Source organism: Lagopus leucura, unplaced genomic scaffold (assembly GCF_019238085.1).
Source record: "Lagopus leucura isolate 7727_CA_CO unplaced genomic scaffold, USGS_WTPT01 Super-Scaffold_739, whole genome shotgun sequence".
NCBI classification, from domain to species: Eukaryota; Metazoa; Chordata; class Aves; order Galliformes; family Phasianidae; genus Lagopus; species Lagopus leucura.
In genome coordinates, this window is record NW_024962255.1 from 9,247,700 (window position 1) to 9,266,445 (window position 18,746).

General features: G+C 39.2%; 1 long non-coding RNA gene across 1 annotated transcript; it reads left to right on the forward strand.

Annotated features, from left to right (window-relative positions):
• The first annotated feature begins 15,000 nt into the window (after positions 1 to 15,000).
• Positions 15,001 to 18,746, forward strand: LOC122175215. The gene is made up of 3 exons (XR_006177348.1): positions 15,001 to 15,032; positions 17,939 to 18,041; positions 18,637 to 18,746. It is a non-coding gene; the product is annotated as an uncharacterized LOC122175215 (long non-coding RNA).

Below are 18,746 nucleotides of genomic sequence, written 5' to 3' on the forward strand. Positions count from 1 at the left end.
TTTTTTTTTTTTTTTTTTTTCATGGTAACAGACTTTTATGATATTCTAGGTTAAATTATTCTGCTAATATTAAGAGCATTCACTTGACTGTTCATGACCTTCTTGCTGACATGGGCTTTGGTTTGTGATTTAATGAAAAGAACCTGAAGAACATTCAGGAAAAAATGACCTTTAACTACCCGTTCATCTCAGGTAAGGAATAATAAGGGCTCACTGGCTCCCAGCAGATGGTAGGCTTTCCTTAGATGTCAGTACAGATTTGTTTCAATAAAAGAAGAGAAATGCCTACAAGCTATTTGTGCAGAATCCTGAATTTGTTAGCTAGATAAAAATGGACTTGAACAACATCTCTTCAATGGCTAATAGTTGAAGCTATCTCCAATTATCGAAAAGGGTGATTTTGATGGTACAGCTGGCTAAGTATATCTTAAATGTTCCAGATAAACTGTCATATCCTTCAGCCTCGTCTTATTTTTAAACATAGATGCAATTTATGAAGAGCTTGATACAGGCTAGATGAAAAAGCAAAGCATTGTCCAGTTCATGTAAAAACAGTCGTTACAAGTGCTGATGAAAACACATGAAGGTTAACAAGTGTTTTTCCTTTGATATTAATAGAATTCAGTCAGTTTCTTATATCAGTACATCTGGCCTTTGGGCACCGACGCTAGCTGTAGACACAAATTGTTTGCATAGTCTTCATTTGCAGGATGAAAACTTGATTGGAAGTAGAATAGATTAAAAATATTTCTGTGTTCACCATTTGCAGTTCATGTTAATCAGCCAATGTGAAAACTGTAGCAACTGCATGGTTTGGAAGTAGATAAAGAAATCAAATAAAATTAAGCTAGAGACCAAAATCTTACAAACCCCTTAATCTGCACACCCTGATAAGATGCATTTTGTTCCCGTTCTTCAGACAGTAGGTTTATGTTTTTCAGAGATTTTGTGTTTTTGTACCAGAAGTTTTCCTTCCCTGACAAAGTATCTCAATGCCAAGAAAACTGATGCAGCTAAGTTTATTTACTTTCTGACACTGGGCAAATCAAAGATAGTCCACTGATGCATGGGTGTAATGTCTGACAGAATCTGCCTATCTTGGTGTGTATGTCATTGCACAATAGCAATACACAAAGTAGTACTGCGCTGTCTTTCCACTGCAGCAATGCTTCTGGCAAGTGTGGTTTTTGCCTGCTTGATCCTTCAGATCAAAGAAGCTGCATCAGCATCTGATTTATCATTGATTACACAATGTACTTCTCCTTCAGGAAAACCACTCTGCTCGAGTTTTTAAAATTGCTTCCCACTTGGAAAAAGTAATGTAGGAGGAGAACAAAGGTTGGTATCCTCATCCCAGGTTGCCTGGGGATCTCAGGAAGAAAAGTTTGTCTTTTGGTTTAACTCTTTGTGTTAGGAGAATCGTTTAATCCTTCCAGAAGATAAAAACAAATTCAAAGCTCTAACTTCAAGCTAAGATTCTTTTTTTTTTTTTAAAAAAAAAAAAAAGCCATGAGGCTCTTTATAACTATTTGAGAAAGATTGGCACACAGGGGTAAGGTGCACTGAGAAAGAATTAAAGTTACCTTTAAAGTGTCAGTGTTCCTTGTAACTGGCTTCTAATTTGCCTAGATATAAATATAATCATATTGTGTTGCAAAGTTTAGAATCTTCTTTTGCTTGTATGAGAGAAGAAGTTGATGGCTCTTTGCAGTCTGTTTGAAGTTTCCCTGTGTTGTCGACTGGTGTGATCCAAGGTGGATACTGAAACAAGTGTCAGGGATGCAGAGGGAAAGATACTGGTGATCTCGAGGAAGGTTATTTGAGATAGCTGGGTGATTCTGACAAGCAGTCGGTTCAGAGCAGTCAGACTGATGTTTTTAACAGTAATTGCTATAGTGGTAACATGTGAAGTGCAGGAAGAAGTTAGAAACGGATGGCAGAAGGGTTTGAAGAAGACTTAAACTTCAGTTTTCCATAACTTGAATAATTTTCTATAACCCCAGTTCTGTTGCTGTATATCTATGTTTTAATGCCACTATTCTTTTTGCTTTTATTCGTGTTTGTATCCAAGGGGATTTTCTATTACTACAGTTTGGTTTTCTGTTGCCAGACCCTGAAGGAGTTATGCACAAAAGAGGTATCTCTTGGAATATGTATCTAAAACTGGATGGAAAAAGATATCCTTCAATTTTGGTGAGACAACCTTGAAGCAAAGCTGAATAACTCATGCCATTTCTGCAGAGACTGCTTTAGCTTAAGATGGTAGAAGTTAGCACAAGAAATGGAGGAATCACTGCTACTTGTGTAGTCTGGTTTCTCTTGCAGTTTCTACAGTCTGCCATGGTGCTCTGAGAGTGCTGAGGATTGGCAAAGAGCGTAGGTGTTAGCAGTGAGTAATAAGATGAAGACTTAACCATTCATTTGCTTTTGGAACAAAGGAACAGAAACTTGAGATTCTATCTTCAGCTCCAGAAGAGTGCTGGTTTCCACTGTCTCCTATTATGTTGTACTGCTCTTTACAAGAAGAAATCATGGAATGTTGTGGGTTGATAGGGACCTCATAGCTCATCTGTTTCCAAATTCCCTACTTCAGGCAGGGTTGCCAACCACTAGATCAGATTGCAGACCCCCATCCAACCAAGCATTGAACGTCAGGAATGTGTCATCCACAATGCTCTGGGCAGCCTGTTCTTGCACCTTACCACATTCTCTGTGGAAAAACTTCCTCTGAAATCTAATCTAAATTTCCCCTCTGCTAGTTTAAAACCATTCTCCCTTGTTCTGTTTCTACCACTATCTACCTATGTAAAGAGTTGATTTCCCTCCTGTCTATAATCTTCCTTTAAATATTGGAAGGCCATAATGAGGTCTCCTCAAAAGCCTTCTCTTCTCCAGACTAAATAAGCCATGCTCCTTCGTCCTGACCTTGTAGGAGAGCTGTTCCAGCCCTCTGATCATCTTCATGGCTCTCCTCTGGACCCACTCCAATAGCTCCACATCCCTCCTGTACTGGAGGCCCTAGATCTCTGGATACTATACTCCAGATGTCCTCACAAGGACAGGGGGGACAATCCCCTCCCTCACTCTGCTGGCCATCCCTCTTTTGATGGAGTCCAGGCTACTGTTGGCCTTCTGGGTTGCAGTCACGCACTACTGGCTCATGTTAAGTTTGTCATCTATCAGGATCCTGAAGTTCTTTTCTGCAGGGCTACCCTCAAGGAGTTCTCCCATATCTGGGACTGCCCTGACCCAAGTGTAACAACTTGTGCTTGGCTTTCTTGCATCTCATTAGATTTTCATGGGCCTACCTGATGTGTTTGTCAGGGTCCCTTTGGATGGCATCCCTTGCTTCTGCTACATCAACTGCACTACTCAGCTTGGTGTCATCTGCAAACTTGCCAAGAGTAAATACCCACTTTTGTTGTATTAACGAAAGTATATATGTACATGTACAAAATCAGCTGTGGAGCTGATAGTTCAGATCAAATCTTCATTTCCATTATTTTCTTTCTCCTTTGGATGATAGAGGCAATGAAATGGGTCCAGTGTTGAAAATTCGCAGTCAGATTCTTATTCTTTTGAAACTATTTTACTTCTCCAAGGCGTGAGAAGGAACTTTGTAAAATCCTAGCTGTTTTGTGTACAGTGACTTAAGGCTTAAGAAGGATGCAGTGACTTCCTTTCAGGGTACCTGTGTAATAAAAAAAAAAACTCCATCAGCCACACTTCATCTAACAACCTGGTTGCTTTCTTAGGATTTCAGATTTGAAGAAAATGTGTGCTTCAGAAGTGTTACCTTAGTAAACTGGAATGTCACTGAAATATCAGCTGCTTATCAAAGCCACAGAGTCCCGTGTACAGGTTATGGCCACGGTCAAGCTTGTACAAGTCAATTCTCAGTATTCTCAAAGGGCAAAGCCTGACAGTGTCTCTAAATAGATACTTGTGTATAACTCCAACTTACTGTTTGAGCGAAGAATAGAAACTGGATTTCTCTCAAAAAGCAAGATAATTTCTATAAAAGGACCTGCTGAAGTGATTTTAGAATGGGCAATAATTTTGCCCTATTCCATATTAGCCGAAAAAAGAATAGAACGACAGATTTTAGGGGTCAGTGAGGTTTACAAAAAAAAGCTATGTCTTCACATTTAGATTAGATGTGGGATGAAAATGAAAATTTCTAATAATTTTTGCTTATTACTAAAAATATCATATTCACTGTAGTGAATAAATGAGTAAATCTATTGATGGTTACTTTCCATTTCAAATTACATTTTATTGGACATAAGTGTTAAAAATAAGTTGGGCATAAACATGTTACATTGGGCACAAACATGTTAAATATATATGCATATTTATATTAAAAGTTATGCATATTTTGTTTGCAGTTTCAGGGCTTAATATTCATAGATTCAGTTTCTGAGAAACTGAAAACCACAATTCTTTTGTTGAATGTGGCTTTGCAAAAATATTTTTTTCTTTCTCAGTTTTGCAGGTGAGGGAATTAAGCCTTGCCTACAGTAGATTTATGACAGTCGCTGCAGGCAAAAATTAGCTTAGCAGTTTTTGTTAAGAACTCCATCTTTTTCTTTCTGAACTCCATTTATATCTATCAGAACTGTAAATTGTGTCCCAACATAGCAGGTAAATTGAAGGTCAAAGAGAAGTGTAATGGGCTGAATCACATGCCTTCGTTTTCATGAAGGTAGGAAGAATTCTGGAAGAGCAGGTCATAAAGAAGCTGAAAATTGCTGTGAACAAACTGTTGAAAAAGCACGTAACTTTTTTCTTGGAGATATTTCTAGGAATTGTTGGTGAGCAATTGTTTTTTGTTTGTTCATTTGTTTTGTTTTTATTTAGAAAAGTATTAAGCAAAAGTAGTATACTTAGTTAACCTTGTGCTTTGCTGCAGTCAGATAGTTAACAAAAATGGAGCTTTCATCTAGTGTAGATTTTATCCACAGTACACAGCATTAGCGCAGAACCCTAGACATTACCATTGCTTTCATAGATAATACTCTATTTTGTAAAGAGTTATAATTTCTGTCTGAGCTATCTGTTCTTTAATTTCATTCTGAGATCTAAACGCAGAAAAAAAAATGACTGTGACAGTAAACTAAGCCATGAATGGTGCTCCATTTCAGCTTCTTGGGAAATGCACACAGACATGGTGAGCAGTGCTGCAAAACAACATACTTAGGTGCTTAACTCTTCAAAAATACACCTGCAAAGAGTTCAAAAATGTGTATGTTAGATGGATAGTTTGTATTACAAAGCAAATGTGTGAAGATTAAAGATTTTGGGCTCAGATTTATGTCTTCAACTTTGCCATCTGCTCAGTCAGTGACCAGGAGCAAGACACTCTGTATTCTCTCGTTTGTCACTGGCTGTTGCTGGTTTTGTATTCAAAGCAGATTTCTCAGTTCCTTCTTTCTGAGCCTGTACTCATCTGTTTGCTGTGATACAGAGTTCTCTGCTTTAAAAATACTTTTCCTATTCCAGGAACTGTTGATAAATCAAAAAAAAAAAAAAAAAAAAAGGCTCCATATTATATATATTTCTAACTATGCAGGAAGGAAGGCTGCTCCAAAAGCAATGCCTCGTATTTTGTTTTCTTGGCCCATGACATCAGAGGTGGATGTTGGTGGTACGGAAGTAGAGGTTGAACCCCACTTGCATTACGTTGCTGTGTGATAGATGGCAGAAGAGGGGCACTCTGACACAATGGCATCTGACATGGAAGTGCGTATGAAGCAAAGGTCCATCACTGAATTTGTCCATGCAGAAACAACGGCACTCAGTGGCATTCATCAACACTTGTTGAGTGTTTATGGAGACTGAAGAGTGGATGTTGAGAAAAGAAGACTGAGGAGAAACCTGATCCAGGTCTATAAATATCTAAGGTGTGGGGGGCAGAATGGCGAGGACGGACTCTTTTCAGTAGTGAGTGGAGACAGGCCAAGGGGAAACAGCCGGAAACTGCAGCATAGGAAGTTCCGCACAAATGTGTGCAAGAACTTCTTTACAGTGAGGTGACGGAGCACTGGAACAGGCTGCCCAGGGAGGTGATGGAGTCTCCTTCTCTGGAGATATTCAAGACCTGCCTGGATGCCTACTTGTGTGACCTGGTGTAGGGAACTTGCTTTGGCAGGGGGGTTGGACTCGATGATCTCTGGAGGTCCCTTCCAACCCCTACAATTCCATGATTATGTGATTCTGTGATGGAGGTGGTGGGTGGTTCATTTCAGCAGTGGCAACAGCAGCATGAAAGACAAGCCACATTCTGGATGGCCAAGCAGATTTTTAAGAGCATGGCATGCAGGCTTTTCTTCATTGCTGGCCAAAATGCTGATAGTAGTGACTACGTTGAAAGATAGTGTTTAGTAGCTGAGAATTTCCTCAATCAAAAAGTGTTATTGTGCTCTTCATGTCCATTGTAGGTTCCATAGAAGTAATTAGAAGGCATTACTTTCAGAGAGACCTGCATACAAATGTATAGTAACCATGTAGAACTGTGTAGGAATTACGTAGTTGAAATAAGATTGCATTGGCTCTAAATTCAATGTGTTCCCGTTCTTGTTCCTACACCAGAGCAGAATGAAATACATCATTTCAGTTTTGTGTTCATGAGAAATAGCTCAAATCTGAACGAAATCGGTATTGGTCCTTACAAAGATTCCTGTCATAGTTTTCGTTATGCAGTTACAGTTTCTGAGACTTTGTGAAAAATTCAGAAGTGAAAAACTGTAGATGACCTGAGGGAGGGTTTGGGGCTTATTGCAACTGAGCAGATGTGAATGAAACAAAATGTAAAAAATGAGATCAACTGCAGGTCTGTGTTAAGGGCTGGAAAGAAATGTCTGTGCTTAAACTACCTGAGTTACAGGAGAGCAGCTCTGGGAGAAAAAATCAGTTATTTGGAAGTTGCCTGAGGTGGTTCTGCCAGCTGCCCTTGGGTCATAGCACAAGATGTTCTCTACATCTCTAACAGGGTTGTTTCTCAACATCAGCAAAGAGGAACTAAGGGAAAAGAGTGCCTTGGCTGGCAAGGGCATGGGAAATTGGGGCAGCAAAGCCAAGTCAGGGTGTATGAAAGGTGAAGAGCTGGCAAGAAAGGCATCACAACTCACTTTTCAACACTATCACTTCCACTCCTGTTACTGAAGAAGATAACTAACTTCTTCAAACAGATGGTTGTGAGCAGTCATCGTCCAGGATCATGTTTTGTTAAAGAGTGGCGTGTCTTGCTCCAATTTATAGGAGGGAGATGAGGTTCTTTAATATCTGTATACCCGGTGTGAGATTAAGAAACAACGGTTCATATGTTGTTGCATCCAGTTTATTACTAAACCTAATCAGGGAGACGGGGAAGGGAAGGAGGGCGATAGAAAAGGTGGAAAAGAAGTAGGAGTTGCGTAAAGCGGGGATAGTCACCAGCAGGATCCAGCAGCGGTCCCGTTGCACGGTGTTTGAAGGTCCCGGGCAGAACGCAGCAGAAGACGGGGAGCAGCAGTGTGGCCGGCCTTGAGCAGCAGGCAGGTAGACGAAGAAGTCGAGGAGCCAATTCTTGAAGCAGCAACAGCGGTCAGGCAGCAGGCTCAGGAGAGTTCGACAGTATGCAGGAGTCACCTCACAAGGAATCTGATTGTCAGGAATCCCTCTTCTTCTTCAGGAGGAATCTGCTGCCAGAAATCCTCCATTCTTCATGAGGAATCTGTTGTCAGAAACCTCCCTTCTTCATCATGAATCTGTTGCCAGAAACCTTCTGTTCTTCGTGAGGAGTCAGTATTGTCAGAAAACCTAACCCGTTCTTCATGAGGAATCCGTTGTCAGAAAACCTATCCTCATGGTTTTCAGTTCCTCTTTTATCCTCCTTGTTCTCCTGCCTACGTGACAAGGATGGGCCTCGAGCAAGAGTCATTGAGTACCCCCTGAGATGGCCATCATCCTGAGATAAGTCCACACAAAGGAGCACTTCACAGCTATTCAGCTGCAGCTCATCTCGCTCTCGTTGCCCCTGGCCTTACCCATCTGCGCCCCCCAGACAAAGGATTCACAGCCTTTGCCCAGGACTTGCCTGAACTTGTTCATCTGTGTCCTTCAGACAAAGGATTTCACAATCCTTGCTCGGGACTTGAACAAGTCCATCTGTGTCCCCAGCAAGCTTTGAGACACAGACGTTGACAGAATAATATCTTACAGTGGTGCGGTAGTTCCTAAAAGCTGCCGAGAAGCAGGGAATAGTAGCATGGTCTGAGCCCTGCAGCAGAATCTTGCCTCATTTCCAGCTGGTGCACAAAGACCTCACTTCTGTCTGCAAAAGGTGAAATGCATTATAAATAATGTGGTTCTGCTGAACTCTAATGTCTGTGAGTGGATGGAATTCAGAGCTTTTCCTTGTCAAAATCAGTCATAACAAGCAGGAAAAAGGTAAAAGTAATGCTATTAATATACTTTGCCTGATACCACTGAAGTGTGTTATACAGGAATTTCTATGGGACTGTGTAGGTGATATAATAAGTGACAATGTCAGTGATTTTATGAGCGTGCAATCCCACTACATGGCGGTGCTGGGTACTTGGCAGTATGGTGCTGGCACCAGTCTCACAGTTGCTCTCCCAGATGAACTCTTTCTGCTGCTGACTTGGTAGGAGCTAAAATGTGAGATGGCTGCATACTTCAGAGTGCATAATGAGGATATTTGTGCTTAGCAGTTAACAGTCTCTCAGCACGAGATATCTGCTACTTGGTGCATAGAGAAACAGCTGTAGACTTGTTTTATGGTGGAAAAACTTCTGATAAGAAAGACAGCTGGGAGAATTCTACTCAATTTTACAATTAATGGTAATTTCCTTTCTAAGAATATAAATGTTTTGGTTACATCTATGTAGTACTTAAAACATAGCCTTTCTTAAGTATCTGTAAGACTCCTGCCTGGATTGTCATCATACCTAAGACAAATATACTTAACTGCAGCTTGTCAATTTTTTTTTTTTTTTTTTTTTTTACTCTTTCCACTTAATTCCTTTTCTGAATTGCCCCACTTTGTTATTTGGTCTTTCACAGTCTGACACCGTCTGTCATATCCACTACAGGTGTTTGCCTACTGCTTAACTGCTAATCATGACATCCTGTCCTCCCACTCAGTAGTTTTTCAGAATGTCTTTGTATTTTTGCCAACGTTGCTAATACCACTGCAATCACGTAGAGTTCCAAAAATCATCTCTAAAACTTCCCGCTGTTTTTTCTACATGTGTGATTTGTGACAGTGCTCCTCCAGCATGATGTGTACTCAAATCTTGTGAGAAGTTACTTGACTGGTGCAGTGGCATCAGTGGTTTCCACTGTGATCCGTTATGTACTCCTTTGTCTGTCTGTCCAACCACTTGCTTTGTACTTAAGTTACTGTCTCTTCTGTAATAAGGCAAAGGTATGTGGGCACTTCTTCACTGTACAGCTGTTGCAGGATGCGTGTGTGCTCTTGATGTCAGTGCTGAATGATTTGCATAGCTGGTGGCAATGAGAAACCCGGGATGTTCTTTCCAGGTGTTCTGTGCCCCATCAGTTTGATGTGCTCTTCCAGTTTGACAATGAGGGACTTAAATTTAGGCTGTAATAAGGATATCTGTAGATTTCTGTGTTATCAGAGGCTCACCATTGATTTGCTGGTTCTGCTCAACTTTTACATTAACACCTGTAAAAGTATAGTACTAGGCCTCTAATGTGCCGTGAGACAACTGCCAAATAATGTCAGGAATGGCATCTCTTTCATAGGATGGGGGTTGTGCTCCTAAAGTGCTGAAACTGGGCATACAGAGGTGTCTGCCTGCTGCCTGGGGGACAGGCAGTGCCTGGTGAATGATAAAGCATTTGAGCTGATGGTGGTATGCTGGGGGCATGATCATATGCCTGGAGATTAAAATATTTATAGGATTTGGTCAATTTTAACCATATCAATTTCATTGTGTTTGTTTGGAGAGTGTTTGATTGGGAAAAAAAAGTGTTTATTTTTTTCATGGGACCTAACACAATCCTTAACCTCCTCATGCAAAGTCTTCTTATTTGATAGAATTGTATTCCTTAATTGAATGGACAGGTTTTATTTTGATGCATTGAATGAAGTTGCAAATATTAGCACTGCTTTTTGACTATGTCTTTTTGTTTGGTGCCTCAATATTTTGGATTTAGTTCAAAATTCAATTTTTGGTTGTTATGGCTTTCTCTCAGTTGGGCTACTTCATCATTTGCTTCTTAACCAGAGTGAAGTATCATGATTGCTTGCTGATTTGAGCACTTTTATCAGTAGGAGCCATTCAGTTGATATTAGTGGATTTTGAAAAGGGTCCATTATGCATAACCTAATTCCTACTGTTGACTGCCTATGGAGCAACTGATTGATTTAAATATCTTTATAGACTTTCAAGGTCCTTAATTTTGTTGTCTCTGAACCCTGTTTTGACTAGTATCTGAACATAAGCATCCAATTCTGTCAATAGCCTATTCATTCAGAAGAAAAAAGACAAGAAGGAAAGCTTGTCTCCATAAAAATATTACTAAAAATACATTCTATTTGTTCTCAATCTGTGTGTCTTGAAAACAGTACTTAAAATGTATGGTGCTTTTAACTTTTATTCTTTTCCTGACTGAAATTAAACCAGTTTCTTCCTCTTTTGCAAAGACAAAACATTTCCCGGTTTTTATTGTATCTAAGAATATTAGTAAGAGGAAAAGAACTTGCTTGTTGTTTTTTTCCCCGCTCATAATCTTCTAAGCTTACTTTATTTTACATTTTAAACTACACTGAGATCTACTGTTTTGAAATTCCTAATGTATGTTTTTGTAATGCCTCTTGTTTATTTTTACCGAAGTTAATGTAATGATCACATTTCCTGTGACAGGAATATAAAAGGAAATGGAGTTTATTCCCATTAAAATTTCTGATTATTATTGGGGTTTTTATTGAAATTAGAGGATGACATTTCACATTTTCCTGCAGCATATTTTATTTACTAGCTTAGAATTCTGAAAACAAAGCTCAGCATTGTGCAGGTTTGCTTTTGTCCATTACATTCTATATAGCTCAAATTGCAATATGAACAATCAAACTTACGTAGAACAAAAGGTTAAGTATTTAAATGTAAATTATGAGTACATAGAGAAAAAAAAAATCCTTACGTACAGCTGTTTCAGTATTCCCAGTGTACTTTTAAAAAAGTCATAAATGTCCAGTCATACCACTTCTGAGTCAGCATAGGAAACTACCCCTAGGTCAGTGTTTCAGTGGTCACTTCTGTACACCAGTCCCTTCCCTGGGTGTTGTTCCTCATGAAGATGTTACAGGAGGTTGTGAGCTTACAAAACCTTTGATTAAACCTGTGTGCAGTGATGCTCAGCTTATGGTGGGTATTGGTGTTCTTCAGGAAATAGGAATGAAAGGTGGGTTAAATTTCTGCATGTGATCCTTTCACTGAAGTTCAGTGAGGACTAAATAAACATTAGTTTATTTAATCAGCCACAGGACATTTTGGGGGAAAAAAACCTTCTGCATTACAGAAATTCACAGCCATATGATGTTATAGCCTCTTCTGATACTTAGATTCAATTGTTTTGAAATTGTATGCCATGTACAATTGTGATGATGTTGCGTAAAATATTTAAATGCATGTTTTATTAAGCATTTTGCTGCCTTCTCTTAATTTTGTTTTCTTAAGAATTAATTATTTCTTTGCTATTTATGCATGCTTTAGAGATTATCATCAGTGTTCCAAAATTAATTCTATTTTCTATCCAAATGACGAATGGATTAAGGATCTTAGTTATGAGAAATGATTCTCCAATCATCATTTGGTTATCAACATTTGTAAATAAGGGGGTGCTTTTGTGATAAGGAAGGCACGTTCCAACTGCAATAGCTGCATCATTTTTCAGACTTTTGAAGTGGAGGTTTAGAAGTTTTCTCATAGAAAAGACCTAATTTCTCATAATAGATTGCATTGATGTAGAGCATTTCATTTAAAAGCCTCATTGCTTTTATAAACATCATTATTATTCTTTATCGATGTTACAGTAACATCTAGAATCCCCAGCTGAGATTGCTTCCCTTTGGTGCTAAGCAATGTGCAAAATACAGAGCAAAGCATATTCTACCCAAATGTGCTGATGTCTGAGCTCGCATACATGCCTTGTGCCAAGGAATTGCACCAAAGTGTAGCTCTCTGCACCCAGCCAATGGGACTGCTTGGGAAAAGAGCCACCTGCCCCAGTGGGAGCTGCCTGCCTCCAAGGAGCATGGCGTAGGAGATGGTATAAAATTTCATTGCAGTTGCCATACAGCAAGCTGCTTGGAAATTATGAGGTTGGTACCTTCTCAGGTAATTCTGAGTGAACCATTATAGGCAGGCTGAATTATTCCCATAGAAAATGAGATAGTTAGAAATTGAATATTTGAGTTAATTATTTTCCCAGTTGAATATGTGAAATTAATTGATGTTTCACAGTACCTGAAACTAGATTTATGGTATGACATACAACTATGTTAAGTTCACTGAATAAAGGAGAGGATCTGATCCTATTCCTCTCTCGCCTTTTCAAGCTCCACAAGTCCTTAATATACATTCAGTAAAAGAAAGGAGTATTTTAATAACTAGGTAAGGAAAGTAAATCACTTTGTAAGTGCTTTTTTTTAGAGTTCTCACTTAGTGAGAACTGGGATGCATGTCTTCTCAGTGCCAGTGCGTTCTCATGCTTGCAGTGGCTACTGGCTACTGTCCATCAGTTTGCAGCAGAGGAAAGCACATTCTGTACTTCAAAAGCCTCTAGAGGGTGGCAGTGTAGGCATGCCGAAAGCCTTTTAAGGCTGTTAATCTGTAAGTATGGAGATCAGAGGCAGTTTTTTCTTTTTTTTTTTTTTTTCCAGTTTATGAAAATGTTGGATAATCATGGAAGTAATTATGATTTTTGTATCTCTGAGCAGGGAGAATGGACACGAATAGCCTTCAGCAGGGAAGACTCAAAATAACTAAGTTCTCTTTGTATCTTAACAAGCTCAGCTCTTTGGTCCATGTGAACTGAAAAGCTGGAATTTGTCTCTGTGCTTTTGTTTGTGAGAAAATTAGCCTGCATTAGCGTACTGATAAAATCATCTCTTTGTAACTTCCAGGAGAACAATATAAAAGCCTTTTCTTTCCTGTTTACTGTAAATCACTCTGGAAATAAGCAAGAGGCTATTTTATTCCAGAATGAAAGCTTTTGCCTAGCGAGTTGTAATAGTATAATGATCCCATTCCAGACAAGCTGTTGGTTATGCCAGGATCTGTTGCCAGATGGCTGCAGAGCTGCTCAGCTCTCTATGCTAGAGATGCTTTGTCCGCAGCACAGCTCCCTCTCCAGGCCTTGCTTTGAGATTTCCAGAAGGTTCTCTGAAGGATCCTGCATGAGGGCAATAGGCATTTTCTCTCACAAATTTTGAGAAAGATTTTATTCTTTGGCTCCTGTTGACTGAGAAAAGGTTTCTGCCCCGCTGGTGGGGCCATTAATTCAGTAGGGATGTGTTAGCATGTAGTCACAGCATTTGGAGTCACAGCTGTGTGAAGCACTGTGTTCAGGTCTGTGCTGAAGCAGAAGTCCCAGGCATTTTAGAAAAAGTTTGCCTGTCATTACAGTCTTTAAATAAATGCCATAGAATTTTTAAATTTCAAAACAGTGGAATTTTTCTTTTTAGGCTTTTAGTGTATGCTTGTGTTGATTTATCATATCTGTTTTGCAGTAAATTCGGCAAATTTTTTGCTATTATTTGTATTCTACGGGTCCCACTCATAAAATTTTCTCCCTCTTTTCTATTTATAAGAAAAAAAAATTAGTACAAGTGAAATTAGAAGTGAGAAGTAACTAGTAACTTCAGAAATTTAAGTGTAATTCTGTGCAGCTGATTGGTTTTTAGGATGGGTGTGAATGGGGGAATGCAGTTCCTCGTCCTGAAGGTGGCTTCAGCTGTCCTGCGCCATGCTGAGTGTGTTTGCTTACTCTTAGTTTCTTAGCAGTAGGATAAACTTAGAATACTGCTGAACCGGACTGATAGAAGTGAGGTATTAAAAAGAGAAATCCCAATTCCTCCTTCAAAAGCTTCCCCTGCTGCCTCCTCCCGTGCATGCCAACACCCCAACCATATCCTCTGGGGGTGCTGGCTGCACATTCCTTACTCCTTACTGTGTGTTGTCCGTGGCACAAAGCAGGTGAAAGGCTGAACTGTTAGTTGTGGCACTGCAGAAAGCAGACCAGTCTGAAAGGGTGATGCACCGATACCTTTCTTAAAATGGCTTTAGTGGCACTCTATGCTTTTTGCTCCACATGTTGAACACAGAAAAAGATACAACGGAGGAAAGGAGAGCAGAGGAAAAGGCAGAATTGCAGCACCACAACCTGACTTTAAGCATTTCTCTTCCAACATGTGTTGTTGATATTGTTAACATTGTAAACAAAATACTCTTTTTTTTTTTTTTTTTTTATATTTTTCTGTTAGATGTTTGGATAGTAAGTATTTTATTGTGAAGGTTAAGAATTATTATAAGCAAATATGTCCTTTTCTCCTTACTTAATTTAGACACTTATATAATTATTATGGCCAGCTAGTTGTTGGGTACATCTTGAGAAACATATTTTATAAGGAAAATGCCTGCTATACTTTGGGTATTTTGCCTTGAGGACAACTTTTCCTAGCTTCTTTGCCTTCATACTATGGAGCTCTTCACCATGTGTCTCCTTTGCCTTCATACTATGGAGCTCTTCACCATGTGTAGAGGAACTGTTAGGTGATGGCTTGAACTGGTGATTGAGCACCTGGTGAAGGGGTGAGGCTGGCCCAGGGAGTACAGGCAGATTGTTTGCATCTGTGCTCCCCAGGTGATCAGAAGGGGTATACCCAGGGGGGAGGCACCATGGACTCATATAAAGGCAATCCATGGAGGTAGGACTGTCTCTTGGACTGCTTCCAGAAGAGGAGCGCTGTATAGTTGGAGTGTCCCTTCACTACTTGGGTAAGTTTGTCCCTTCTTTTTGTATATGGCTTAGCCTACCTGCAAGTACTCTATAACTCCTGTTATTGCCAAAAGCCTGTCCGAACCAATTGTGCTTCTTTGTGAGTGGGATGCTATGGTTCTTGAGTTTTTCCAAATGCTCCAGTTTTTTTAATTTTAAGCTTGCAGGAGGAGAAGGAGAGGGAAAAAAAAAAAAAAAAGAAGCTTGCTTGATTTATGAAGAATCTTTCTTTATGTTGTTTAGGGCACATGTCTGAGATGATTACTGAGGATTGTTGTGTCAAAGATGTGTTAATTAAAGAGTAGGAACAGCTTACATCCGTTAGAAATTTTCCATTAATGTAGTTTAATGAACTTGGTAAGCAGATCCTGAAGTATGAAAATAGTTGGCTGAAATCTCTCTGATCGTGGTCTGTGCTGGATCTGAAACTGTTAGTTTTCTGTTAACTTTTTATTTTCAGCATGGTATTAAGGAGTGTTGCCAGGTATGTGTAAGCAGCTCTTGACACAATGAGAACTAAAATAGGTACCTAGAGAAAATGAAAATGTCCATATTTAAGCCTGTTTTACCAGATGGTAGTGACTTTACAATGTGCCTACTGCAGTGTGAAGTCCTAAACCTGGAATGTAAGAGTTGACTTCTCAAACAGCTAGAATGCAAGATATTTCTAATAAAACGTGGGTCTGAGATGGGTGCATATTATCTAAAAGAGACTGCTTTATAGGAATATGGCTAAAGGTGCTTATTTGGACCTACCACAACTCTTGGGCAAGTGATTAAAGTTTGGCAAAGACGCAATCTATGATGTGGCTCTCAGTGTGCTAAAGGGGCTCTGATGCTTCCTTGTGGCTGTCCTGTGTGCTTTTGTAAAGCAGACTGTCTGAGACAGGGAATATCCTATGCTTATCAAACATCAGGCATGATGAGACTTTATATGATAGAACAAATGGATGCTACTCTAATAAATAATAATAAAATCTTGTTTCATCTCCTGGAATCCTTTTCTTGTATATGCTTCTAGAAGATGAGAGCTTGAAAACCATTCATCTCAAGAGATGAGAACACAATGCTAGTCACGTCAAAACAGGCTGAAATCCAGTGTTGCTTTCGTTATCCTGAAGTCAGCAATATGCTATCCTCATTGTTCCTTTGTCTAATGGAATTTACTGAGGCTATTCATCCTCTACACACATTGTGAAAGTGCACTTTGTAAAGCTGAGAAAGCTCTGGAGTTAATAGCGTAATAATTCAGCAAGAAAAACTGATTTGCAAGTGACCCATGTATCAGGCTCAATGGTGCTTAAAGGTAGTTCATAAATTCTTGACAAAGAAAGGTGTCAGCTTTGCGGACCACCCTTTTTTATAAATAAAGTAGCCTTTTAAGAATTGGTCACAGAGCTTAATGCAGGATGTTATTCTGACATGTAATTTACATGCCACCAGAGGAGTGAGGGGAAGCCAAACAACATTGAGATTGAGTGCTAACATGAAAAACACTATGTCTCTTAGGACAAAAAAATTCTGCTTGAACCTAGATTGTGTCAGAAATGCTGTGATACTCCTGCTCTGCCAGTTCCCAGGGGATCTTGAGCAATCGGGTGATTTTCAGGGTTGCTATGCTTTGGCTCGCACCTGGGTATGGAAGGGCTGCAGAAGGGACATTGAGGTGGTGGTTTTTCTCTGTTTGCCAGGACCATGTTAGGTTAGTGGTGCCTAGGAAAAACTTCCTCTGCCTGTTAATACTGTGTTCGAATAAAACATGATTCACAAAACAGGATTTGTTTAGATGGAAATGATCTGTAAATGCTGATGTTGCACTGCAATCTCTGAGCACCTTAGAAAAAAGTAGGTTATGCTGTAGCACTTATCTTCCAAGGTGAGAAATAATGGATTTGATTCTCACCAGTCGATCTGTGGATGGTGAAGGCTGGCACTGTGTTCCTGTCTTCCTCCTTTTGCAGGGTCTGGTAACAGCTGCTGCCCTGACACTTCTCTGGTAGGGGGACTTGTTCTGAGAGCGGCTTGTGTGCTGAGATGTGATGTGGCACTGCTTCCTGTCACAGTGCAGCGTGGCAGAGACCAGCAGCTTGTTTTTATACAAAAATAAATATTGCTAAAAACTTAATCCCTGCCAAGTAAGCAGCATATTAAGGGTGCACATTTTACACTGGAGTATCATACTGAAAACAATTCTTACTGTTTCTATACAACTTAGACACATGAACCTCTCTGCCTCTAAGTGTTATTTGACAAAAACACGTTTCTAAGGGATTTTTTTCCTCCTATGTATACAGTGGACATAGCAGCTCAATTACTGAAGTTATCGACTACTGTAGTAGCCCATTATTCTAGAATGTTCCATCAAGTCAATCAGTATCCCATGTGATTTCAGGCAGAAGTGCGGTGTTTCAGGTTTCTGCAGAGTTTGGTAGATATGGGATGTGTGAATGGAAGCTTTTTTATTAATAATTAAGCAGCTCATTTCTATATAATGAAAACATAAATTGGATATCTGCAGTCAAGCAATCTATTCAAATTACTCAACTGAATTTGTGTGAAGCACTGAACGATTACAAAATACATTTTGTGGAATGCTTTATACTAGGCTTTTTATAGAAATGAGCTAATGATCAATGTATGAATGCATGAATTAAGCCTAAAGGGCATCCCCAAAAAATCTATTGGAGGACCCAGTGAAAGAAATAATAGCTTGTGACACGCAGAAAATGAAATCGCATCAGATGTCAGTTGTGGTCATACAGCAATCCAAGAAATTGATTTTTCTTTGAAAGGGTTTTTATAGTTGCCCTTTAAAAAAAGAGTCTAATTACTGCAGATAATGTCTGTTTAAAGTGATAGAAGGGCTCTATTTTATTTCTGTTAATCATCTTCTCATCTTCTGTAGCACTGGGAAGTTCAAATTCAAAAATGATTCCACAGAATGATCTCTAGCTCACGGTACGGGGCAGTCATCAGACCTGCCCTATGAGTACAATTAAGGAAGTCAGGTAAGCACTGTGCTGCGTTTTTAAAAAATGGCATGAAGGTACTGTGATAAACAGCAAACCTGGTATATTTAATAACATAATAGACAGTGGTTGTGACTGAAGAAGCTGAAATTTGTATTAACCATGTTAGAAATGTTTGATTTTTGTCTTGCTTTGGTTCTTCATGGGGCATGCTAGGAAGAAAAGCCTTTATTCTCACTACTGATCTTTTTTTTTTTTTTTTTTTTTTTTTTTCCCAAGCAATTTCAGAAAAAATTGATTAAAACAGTGGGTATTGACCTTATTTGTATTAATAGAAAGTTAGCTTTATGGATTTTACTCAAGCAAGTTTACTTCAAAGAGTGGAACAACTTTTGTCTTTATAAAGAGCTGAAAAAAAAACTGGAATGTAGATCATAAGTTACAGAATTTCTGACATCTGACGTTTACTTCAGATTAAAAGTATTATCCTTTAGTAGTGCTCATTCAGTGCCTGTGGGGGACATTTTAGAAAAGTCTAAGTATGGTACATGAAGTTATTGCTTAGCAAAATATGCCTGTAGGGGAAAAAATAATGTGATTTCTTTTGTAAACTTTTTTTTTTTTTCCCATACAGATCACACCCTACAGCCATTAGTTTTTCCATTTCCCCGTTGAGTGACCTGCTGGTCTTCACTTGTTTATTCTTTGAAAGAGTTCTACAATGCTGAGGGGAATTGCTAAAAT